Source organism: Apium graveolens, chromosome 7 (genome assembly GCF_009905375.1).
Source record: "Apium graveolens cultivar Ventura chromosome 7, ASM990537v1, whole genome shotgun sequence".
NCBI classification, from domain to species: domain Eukaryota; kingdom Viridiplantae; phylum Streptophyta; class Magnoliopsida; order Apiales; family Apiaceae; genus Apium; species Apium graveolens.
The window spans coordinates 179,989,376-179,999,128 of NC_133653.1; the positions used below are offsets into that span (position 1 = coordinate 179,989,376).

The 9,753-nt window shown below is 30.3% G+C and overlaps 1 long non-coding RNA gene across 1 annotated transcript; it reads left to right on the forward strand.

Moving 5' to 3' along the window:
- The first annotated feature begins 6,767 nt into the window (after positions 1-6,767).
- Positions 6,768-9,178, forward strand: LOC141675152 (uncharacterized). The gene is made up of 3 exons (XR_012555920.1): positions 6,768-6,893; positions 8,154-8,365; positions 8,964-9,178. It is a non-coding gene; the product is annotated as an uncharacterized LOC141675152 (long non-coding RNA).
- The last annotated feature ends 575 nt before the right edge of the window (positions 9,179-9,753 follow it).

Consider the following 9,753-nt stretch of genomic DNA (forward strand, 5'->3'; position numbering starts at 1 on the left):
TATATATTTTTTCTTCATAACTCCCACATAAATCATCAATCCTCAAACTTACAATTATAGAAAAGTTAGGAGAAGATAGATCATACTGAATTCTATTATATGCATTTAATAAGATATGTAACCTTGTGTGCCAGCTACTTTCTTTTAACCTTTCATCCACAAGATTTACTAGGGGGTTTGCTTGGTATCAGCCATCTACAAATTAAATAAGAATGGTTTTCAATCAATAGCTCTTATGAATACTAAATGACATACAAATAATTAGATAAATCAAAATGCCTTGGAAGAACTTTAAACTGTACTTCATATACAGGAAAAAAATTAAAAGATAAATAATCACTTAAATTACCTAGTTATAATTCTTCTTCAAAAATTTTGAGATTTATTTCTTGTTTATCACTTCCTAATGAAGATGTATAAAAAAGTTTGAAGGAACAAATGGGGATGGGGAAACCTCCATTTGACCGTCTATAATCAATCTTAAAGCTAGGGTAGGGATCATAAACTCCCTCCAATCAACGTGTTTTTATTGGAATCTTCAAAAATATTTGGATTGTGGATCTTTTTTTAATAAAATGGTAATAATTCTAAAATTAAAGAAAATATAGATGATTGTGTGCAAAATATACTAAGATTTATACATGGTACAAAGATTTTTGGTTATTACATATATCACTTGAGTTTAACATCATTTAACAATAAATGAGTAAAATTTTTAAAAACATTTATTTTATACATACAACATTTTTAGAATATTCCATAATTTATTAAAAAATTGCAAAACTTTCTACGAAATTATGATATTTTCTTATAGCTAGTGATCAACAAATACATAACTAGAGTTCACATTTGTGTGTGTTAAAGAACAGTTATACATGTGTTCAATTCTAATATATATAATTTTAGATTGGTATTATTAAGAAAATTATAATAAATTAACAATATTTCATAATTTTGTACCCAATGGGTGAATAGATAAAGAAAATTAAGAAGTATATAATATTAATTAAAAAAAATTAGTAACGGCTAAGCACACATCTATATTAAAGAAATGATTTTTTTAAGAAAAATAAAAGATCATATTACAATACAAAAAAAAACGGGTATTTCCTACCGAGAAATTGGTTGGAAATGCCCCAAAATCGATAGGAAATGACGAAATTCCTAGGTAATGACGAAATCCTTTCGATTGGTTTGGTAATGAAAATTATGTATTGGGTAATCAAATGCAATACTATTTGTTGGTTTTTGATTTTATCTATTTTTTTGTATGTGTATAATTTAATCATCTAAATATTTAACATCAGTTAATATAACTATAAATTATGTATAAAATGTTTATCTACATAACAAATATTTTTAAAAAATTGATATAAAAAGTCCATTCTCTACAGCTACGAAAACATCAGTTTTTAAATAACCAGACATTAGTTTATAGCTGATGTATATTAACCAGATATCGCCTAAAACCGATGTTTATGTACATATTTGACATTAGTATTTGCAAGGAGCTGATGCCTGGGGTGATTTTTGACAACGGTTCTGGACCGATATGAAATCAAAGGAACTGATATCTGGGATGATATTTCATATTAGTTTTGGACCGATATGAAAAAAAAAACTTTTCTCTACACCCGTGTAGACATTGGGTTTGAAGAAATAAACATCAGTTCAGAACTGGTGTATATTGACCTTTTTCTAGTAGTATTTCAGGACCTTCACAGGCAAGTAAGCTTTCTAAGTCAAATCCTGATTTAAAGCTCAAAGGCATAGTTCCTGACACTGATTTTGATGTTCCTGAGAAATCTTCTGGTGATGATGCTGAGTCTGATGATTCTGATGATGATGATAATCCAGATGATGGTGCTCTGAAAGCTGGAATAGAAGCATCTAAATTATCTATTTTTGGTTCATCATCTGGTCATGCTCCCACTCTTAATACTCATAGGGTTATGAATGGAATCACTTTTGGGACTACCAAGTGAGAAGATCTCTCTGAACACTACAAGAAAAAAGGCTAAAAGCCACTGGTTTAAAATCAGTTGCTTTTACCTATAAACGACTGAAATCGGTGGAATTTAGTACAAAATTTATATAAAAGACCGCTTTGACGGTTGCTTTTAATTCAAGTCAAAGTTTCACACAACCCCTTTAACATTTTCGTGAAAATTTAAACTTCCCGCTTCTTGATTTTCACCGAATTTTAAATTTCCCGCTTACATATTAAAGTCACTGAAGACGGTGGATTTTATATGGTCAATTTCAAACACAAAAATGGCCTGGAGCCATATATTCTTAATTCTTTAAAATTGAAACCTGTCTCATTCATTTATCAATTTAACTAACCATTCACATTTAATAACTTGCGTCAAAACAGAAAAAATGAACAACCAAAAATGAAAAGACATAATTACATTCCACACAAATCCTTTAAAAACTATTAGCAGCCGCTACACCAAATAGCAGCCGCTACATCAAGTTTAAGTTAACTGCTACATAGTTTGCTTAAAAGTATCAGCTAACAAAAGTAATTAACTTATAAAAATTACTCATAAAGAGGACAGTAGAACAAATTCGGGTCTAGATCGTGCTCGTCATTCATTTCTAGTAAAAGCCTGGTATGCTCCCCTGGAACTTTTTCTAGTGTATCATCCTACATAGACAAAAAATAACGTGCGTTTAAGTAATTATTTAAGCTGTTGAAATTCAAATTTCATGTTCCAAAAAGTAGCTGCTTCTGTACAGCTAAAGTAACTGCACTATATATATATATATATATAAGTTTATTTAATCAGAATCAAGTTAGCTAAGTTGAAGAAAAAATGTTAGCATAACTTCTTCACTTCACAACTTACATCAATGTCATAAAGTAGAACAAATACACTAAGCACAAAATGAGTCTGTTAACCTCATATCTCACTTAATAAATGTTTATAAACTATATATACAAGATAAAATACCAACAAAAAACATAATTGATATGTATAGAACCCCTCGCTTACGGGTGGAAAAGAAACATCTTTTGACAGTTTAAGCGTAAAAGCCTTGGGCAGGTCAGTAACACAGAACTTGGAAGTTCAATATGGAAGAAAACAGAATCTTATCTAAATCAAGATTGTGACACCAAAAACAACAAATACAGCTTCCAAAAAGGCTCTACTTATTCCCGTGAATAGAAATCTGAAGTTAACAACACTTATCAAATCTACAATCCACAATTAACACTACCATTATCTCAAACAAGTAAACATCACTAGATTCATCATTGTAAATGTTCCTTAACATTCCATGTACATAAAAAATATAATCCATACAAAAAAGCAGAGAATTATCCCTCAAATCGGATAACAAAACCAGATGCAAGATCCAGCATCCAATTAACTTTATCGAGATTGTATTTCCAATTACATCTAAAAAACCTTAACACAATTGAAACAAAATTATCGAGAAATGAGAACATAGAGTTTGAAATTAAACAGGAGTTAAATTTATAAAACATTTCAAACAGATGTGAAAATAATTAATTTACTAATTACACAAACCCTAATTTTGATTTAGCTGAAATTATTCTAATCACAACCACACAGAGCAAGAAATAAAGATTCAGATGTGTAATACTAAGAAATAAAGATTCAGATGTGTAATACTATAAACCCTAAATCTGCTAATCTGATACATCAATTGCTGAAATTAAACTTCACAATTAAAGTTAAAGTCTTACGTCCACAATAACTTTCTCAAAATTCTGCATCACTTGATCAATGATTTCATTTGCAATCCGCATATATTGGTCCCATGATGATTGTTGCACCGGATTGGTATTGTCCGGAAAACCTATAGTGGCTGATTTTTCAATCAATTCATTAAGTTTTGCATGAGGAACTCAATCCATGCCGTCTAAAGACTTCACCATATTGGTCACTTCGGATAGAACCCTGCGGATAAGTGAGTATGCATTATCTGGAATGCTTGTTTGAGAGACCTGAGCGGACTGAGATGTCTTTAATCTAGCTGCCTCATCAGCTCCCAATAACTCCGATAAAGAACTTCGAGGATACAATACGACTCTGTTTTTCTTTGGCGTTCTTGCCTTTATAAGTAGTTCCAAGTCTCGTTTCCTTTGGCTAGCCGGTGATACACGTTCCTCATGGGCTGATTGAGTGCTGACCATGGCCTCTAAAGATTCCTACATAATACAATTTATAACAAACAGTCCAAACACAAAGAAAAGAAACCATAATAAATATATATTAGTGCAAAAATTCAATTGACTGAATAAAGTTTGCAACAAACCATTATTTTTTTAATTGTTGGCTCATCGATGTTGTAGACATATTTAAAAAATTCCAGATCAGTCATAGGTGTCTCCAAATTAGCATCCAATTCCTACAATAAATAGAAAACAAGTGGAAATTATATAAGGTGTAATAAAAAGCAAAGTCGACAATTTAATCTCAAACTAATATTCTGCACAGTAGTGCTATTTTTCTAACTCGCTAACGGAAACTAACTTATGCCTAAGTATCGATTGACTTTCATAATTTAGTATAAATTTTTTATATGTCCTGACTTTTAATCACACTACAACAAAACTGGCCTTTTACGACGGTTAACTTACGACGGAAATACTTACGACGATAACTGTAATCCGTCGTAAGTTTATTATTTTATTATTAAACTTACAGTCAATTGTGGCAATCAGTCAACCCGAAAAAAATCCGCGCAAAACTTACGACGGAAATACTTGTTTGTCGTAATTATTTACGACGAAAAATATTGTCCGTCGTAAGTTAATTATTTTATTATTAAAACTATCAACAATTGAATAAAAAACGATGGAGTAATCCATGTGGAAGAACAACGCCATTCAACCTACGACAGAAATCTAATTCCGTCGTAAGTTAATTATCTTATTATAATTATCTCCCTATAAAAATTAATAACAAAAAAAATTCAGCGTTTGATGATTTAAGTATAACTAACGACGGAAATTCCGTCGTAATGAAGCGTACCTTACGACGGAAATTCTGTCGTAATTGTTCCCACCAACCACAATAAATGCCATCTATACTAGTATTTGTTAGCCGTTCGAAAATAATATTTTTTTACAGAAACTTACGACGGTTGGATCATTGAAATCCATACGGTTACTTGTATATATTAGTGATAATATTTTTTTACAGAAAATAATATATGTATTTATTGAAATCCATACGGTTGGATCATTGAAAAATATTTTTAAAATGATCGAAACACCAGTTCGGGATTAAACAGTAGTTACTTGTACAAGTCAAACTGATGCTTGACTGTTAAAATGACAAGCCAAATAAAATTATTTTGATAAGAAATTTTGGTTATATCACTAATATATGTATCTATTGAAATCCATATGGTTGGATCGTTGAAAAATATTTTTAAAATAATCGAAACACCAGTTCGGGATTAAACACTAGTTAGCTGTACAAGTCAAACTGATGTTTGACTGTTAAAATGGAAAACCAAATAAATATTTTGATATGAAATTTTGGTTATATCACTAATATATGTATCTATTGAAATCCATACGGTTGGATCATTGAAAAATATTTTTAAAATGATCGAAACACCATTTCAGGATTAAACACTAGTTAGCTATACAAGTCAAACTGATGTTTGACTGTTAAAATGACAAACCAAATAAAATTATTTTGATAAGAAATTTTGGTTATATCACTAATATATGTATCTATTGAAATCCATACGGTTGGATCGTTGAAAAATATTTTTAAAATAATCGAAACACCAGTTCAGGATTAAACACTAGTTAGCTGTACAAGTCAAACTGATGTTTGACTGTTAAAATGACAAACCAAATAAAATTATTTTGATATGAAATTTTGGTTATATCACTAATATATATATATATATATATATATATCTATTGAAATCCATACGGTTAAACACTAGTTAACTGTACGAGTCAAATTGATACTTGACTGTTAAAATGACAAACCAAATAAAATTATCTTGATAAGAAATTTTGGTTATATCACTAATATATGTATTTATTGAAATCCATACGGTTGGATCGTTGAAAAATATTTTTAAAATAATTGAAACACCAGTTCGGGATTAAACACTAGTTAGCTGTTCAAGTCAAACTGATGTTTGACTGTTAAAATGACAAACCCAATAAAATTATTTTAATATGAAATTTTGGTTATATCACTAATATATATATATATTGAAATCCATATGGTTGGGTCGCTGAAAAATATTTTTAAAATAAACCAAACACTAATTCAGGATTAAACACTAGTTAGTTGTACTAGTCAAACTAATGCTTGATTGTTAAAATGGCAAACCAAATGAAATTATTTTGATATGAAATTTTAGTTATATCACTAATATATATCTATTAGTGTTGCGTGTTGCGGTACATGAAATATTAAAATAACTTTAGATTTTTATGTATTTATATATTTATTTATTTAAATATTTATTTTATTTTTAAATTAAAGAATTTTATATATTCTTTTTTAAAAATTACTTATTTAAACAGGGTTAAATGATAAAAAAAATAAAATTTAAAGTTGATCAACAAATATTTAATAAAACATACATTAAAAAAATTGAATTATTTTTGAAAGAAAAATTAAATAAAATTAGAAAAATTAAAATTGAAGGGAGGAAAATGAGGGGCAAAAACCCCGCCTTCTACGAAAATATTGGAAAAGTCTTTAAGTTGTTCTCCCTCTTCCAAACTCTATCAATTGTGGCAGGCTTAATTAGGGTTTCTAGTTGAAGGGTTGGAGCTTTGATTTATAAGCTGAATTAAGGCTTTGATTTAGGTCAAGCTTGGGCTAGGGTTTGCCGATCTAGATTCAAGCTTCGAGTTACAATTACGGTTTAAGGTGTTGTTCTCCTCTGACTTCGATTTTTATTTAGGGGGTTTAGTTTGTGCTTTGGTTGAACCAAATTTTTGTATGTTATTTGTTGTATATGTATGTGTATATATGTATATCTCTCTTCACGCCTCTCTCCATCAGTCCATGTCTCATTTTCTTTTCTTCGATCTCCTTATATCTCTCCCTCTGTATCTCTCTGTCCCCTCTCTCTTTGTAATAGTTGTTTTTGTGTAAAAGGATTCATTTTATGATTTTAAATTGATTCATTGTGTGAGTCTGTGAATCTATGCGTGTGTGTTTAGCTTTGATTTGTAGTTATTTGAGCTTGTTTTAGTAAAAAGTATAATGTAAAAGGTTAACCTACTTATTATGACATTTATCATATATAACGGAATAAACAGAGCTTTAAGTCACATAAACACTGAACTCGACTGGTAAGCAACAGACTCAAAGGATAGGCTAGAAATTTGTATATAAATTGTTTTCATACAAGCCATCTCCACCTCTTTTACTTATTTTCTATTGCACTATCCCTACTCCAAGCTAACCTTGACATAGAAGTCATGAACTTATTGCCATTGGTCAGTAATTATTTGAACTGGGGATAGAGGTTTTTAGACATGAAACTTTTGCTAATTTGCAAGAAAGAATACATGTTTAATATTTCACAGGTTCTAATGAATCTTAAACTGTTTTAAAATGAATCTACAAGATGAACAGTTTTAATGAAGTCAATGTTGTTGTTATGTCAGGGTACCTTTGTTATGCTTACCAAATGGTCAAAACATTCATTATTGTAAGTTTGGTTTATGTCATCTAATACGGTTAGGAGACAGGAAATTGCAGTTTTTTGAAAGATATGAATTTCGTGGAATATCATTTGAGCAGACTTATAGCCTAATACTCATTTTTTTGCAGCAGCCACAAATAGAAATTGGTTATAAAAGCGATTCATCGATCTCTGTCTTCTATTTTTTTCTCATGATTTATGTACCAGACTGATTATCTTTACTTTCTATTTCAGTTTTAACCAAACTAAGATTCCAGTTTGAATGAATATAAGATTAGTGGTTTAGAGTATACATTGTGAAGCACTGGAATATATTACGAGTAAGCCCTTGCTAGTTTTGCTTTCTGGGGTAATGGATATGTTGTAAATATTTCTTTTTTTCCATTTTTTGCTTTATTTCCGTTCCCAATATGAAATGCCTACTATTATTTTACCAATTTATAGAGAACCACTGTTGTGGATAACTTATTGAACAGTGATGATGTCCATTATATGCTTGGTGCATTAAGAATGCTTGGCTTACGAGTGGAATAGGATAGTGCAAATAAAAGAGCAATAATTGAAGGTTCCTCTGGTCTATTTCCAGCAGGAAAGGAATCTAAAGATGAAATCGAGCTTTTCCTGGGAAATACCGGCACTGGATGCGTCTATGGACTGCTGCCGTTACTGTAGCTGGAGGAAATTCTAGGTATTTATATCAAAAAATAAGTTCACACTTGTAAGTATAGTAGCGTGGTGCCTATGAAGGTTGTAATGCACTCATCTAGGAGCCATGAGGCAGTAAGCAGTTTACCCTTAAGCTTACTGCCAGTACACTTAGGGAATGCCTTTCCAAAGTATTTAGATAAACACACTTTTAGGTGCAAAATGTTATGTCTAATACCTGTGGCCTGAAAAGAAAAATAAAATATTCCAGTCCTTTAGACTCTTCTGGAAGTTGCAGTGGAGGCCGCTGGTTTCTTAAATCATCAATCTACATTCGGTGGACGATATACAAGCATTTATGCTTAAATCCGTTAATACACAAGTCTTGCTTATATTTTTACTTGTTAGTGTTTTTTATGTTTGCAAGATGGTGCCTTTTAGGTGGAAGCAAATGTAATATATTTTATTTTTGTTTTTTATAGGAAGCATTTCAAATTGAAATTTATTATAGGTGGTATGCGTATATGCCTCTCTGGATTTCCTCAGCTCTTTTGAAACTTATTTGTTGCATATTTAAGTGTTAAAACAAGCATGAGCTCATTATATCATTATGGTTACTAATTACATACTATCTTTTATAGGTTCATATATCAATGGAATACTTGGCAATGTAAACACTGATAGACCTAGTGCACCAAAGTATTCAACAGCAAAATGGGTAAATGAATTTTGTATTAATCTTTGTTGAATCAGAATCATGGAAAGATGGGTTTGTTTATTTGGCTTTGAGAAGAAAAGAATTGTGTGCAACAACGTACAACCAATTGCTCAAGGACATTATATTTTGTTGGATTTAGTGGCTTCGACTTAAGTTTTGTAATGTATTGTACAATTCAAATGACTTTGTTAGCTAATTTTTAATATTTTTATGTAATTTTTTTGTACTTTATAATATTTGAATATTATTCCAATTATAGTGAAATAATATGAGTTTTTCCACTAGTTTTGATTGTTTTTTTGTTTAGCATTGTATTGAATTTAAAAAATGGCTGGAAACTGGGAAGTCAAAAATTTGCTATTTTGGAAATACAAACTTACGACGGTTATTCATCACATATTCCGTCATAAGTTACTAATTTACGACGCATTTTTCCGTCGTAAAATTATCTTTTATCTTATTAAAAGTGGGTTCCGTAAAGTAATATAAGACATTTTTTCCGTCATAAGTATATAAATTACGACATTATTATTAGTCGTAAGTACATAACTTACGACGTTATTATTCGTCGTATTAATATATCTTACGACGAAAAATTCCGTCGTAAGTAGATTTATTATTTTATTAGGTATGTGGGCCCCGACTTCCTAACTTGCGATGCAATTTTATCTTGTGACGAAAAAACGAACTTACTACTCGACCAAAAACGACGA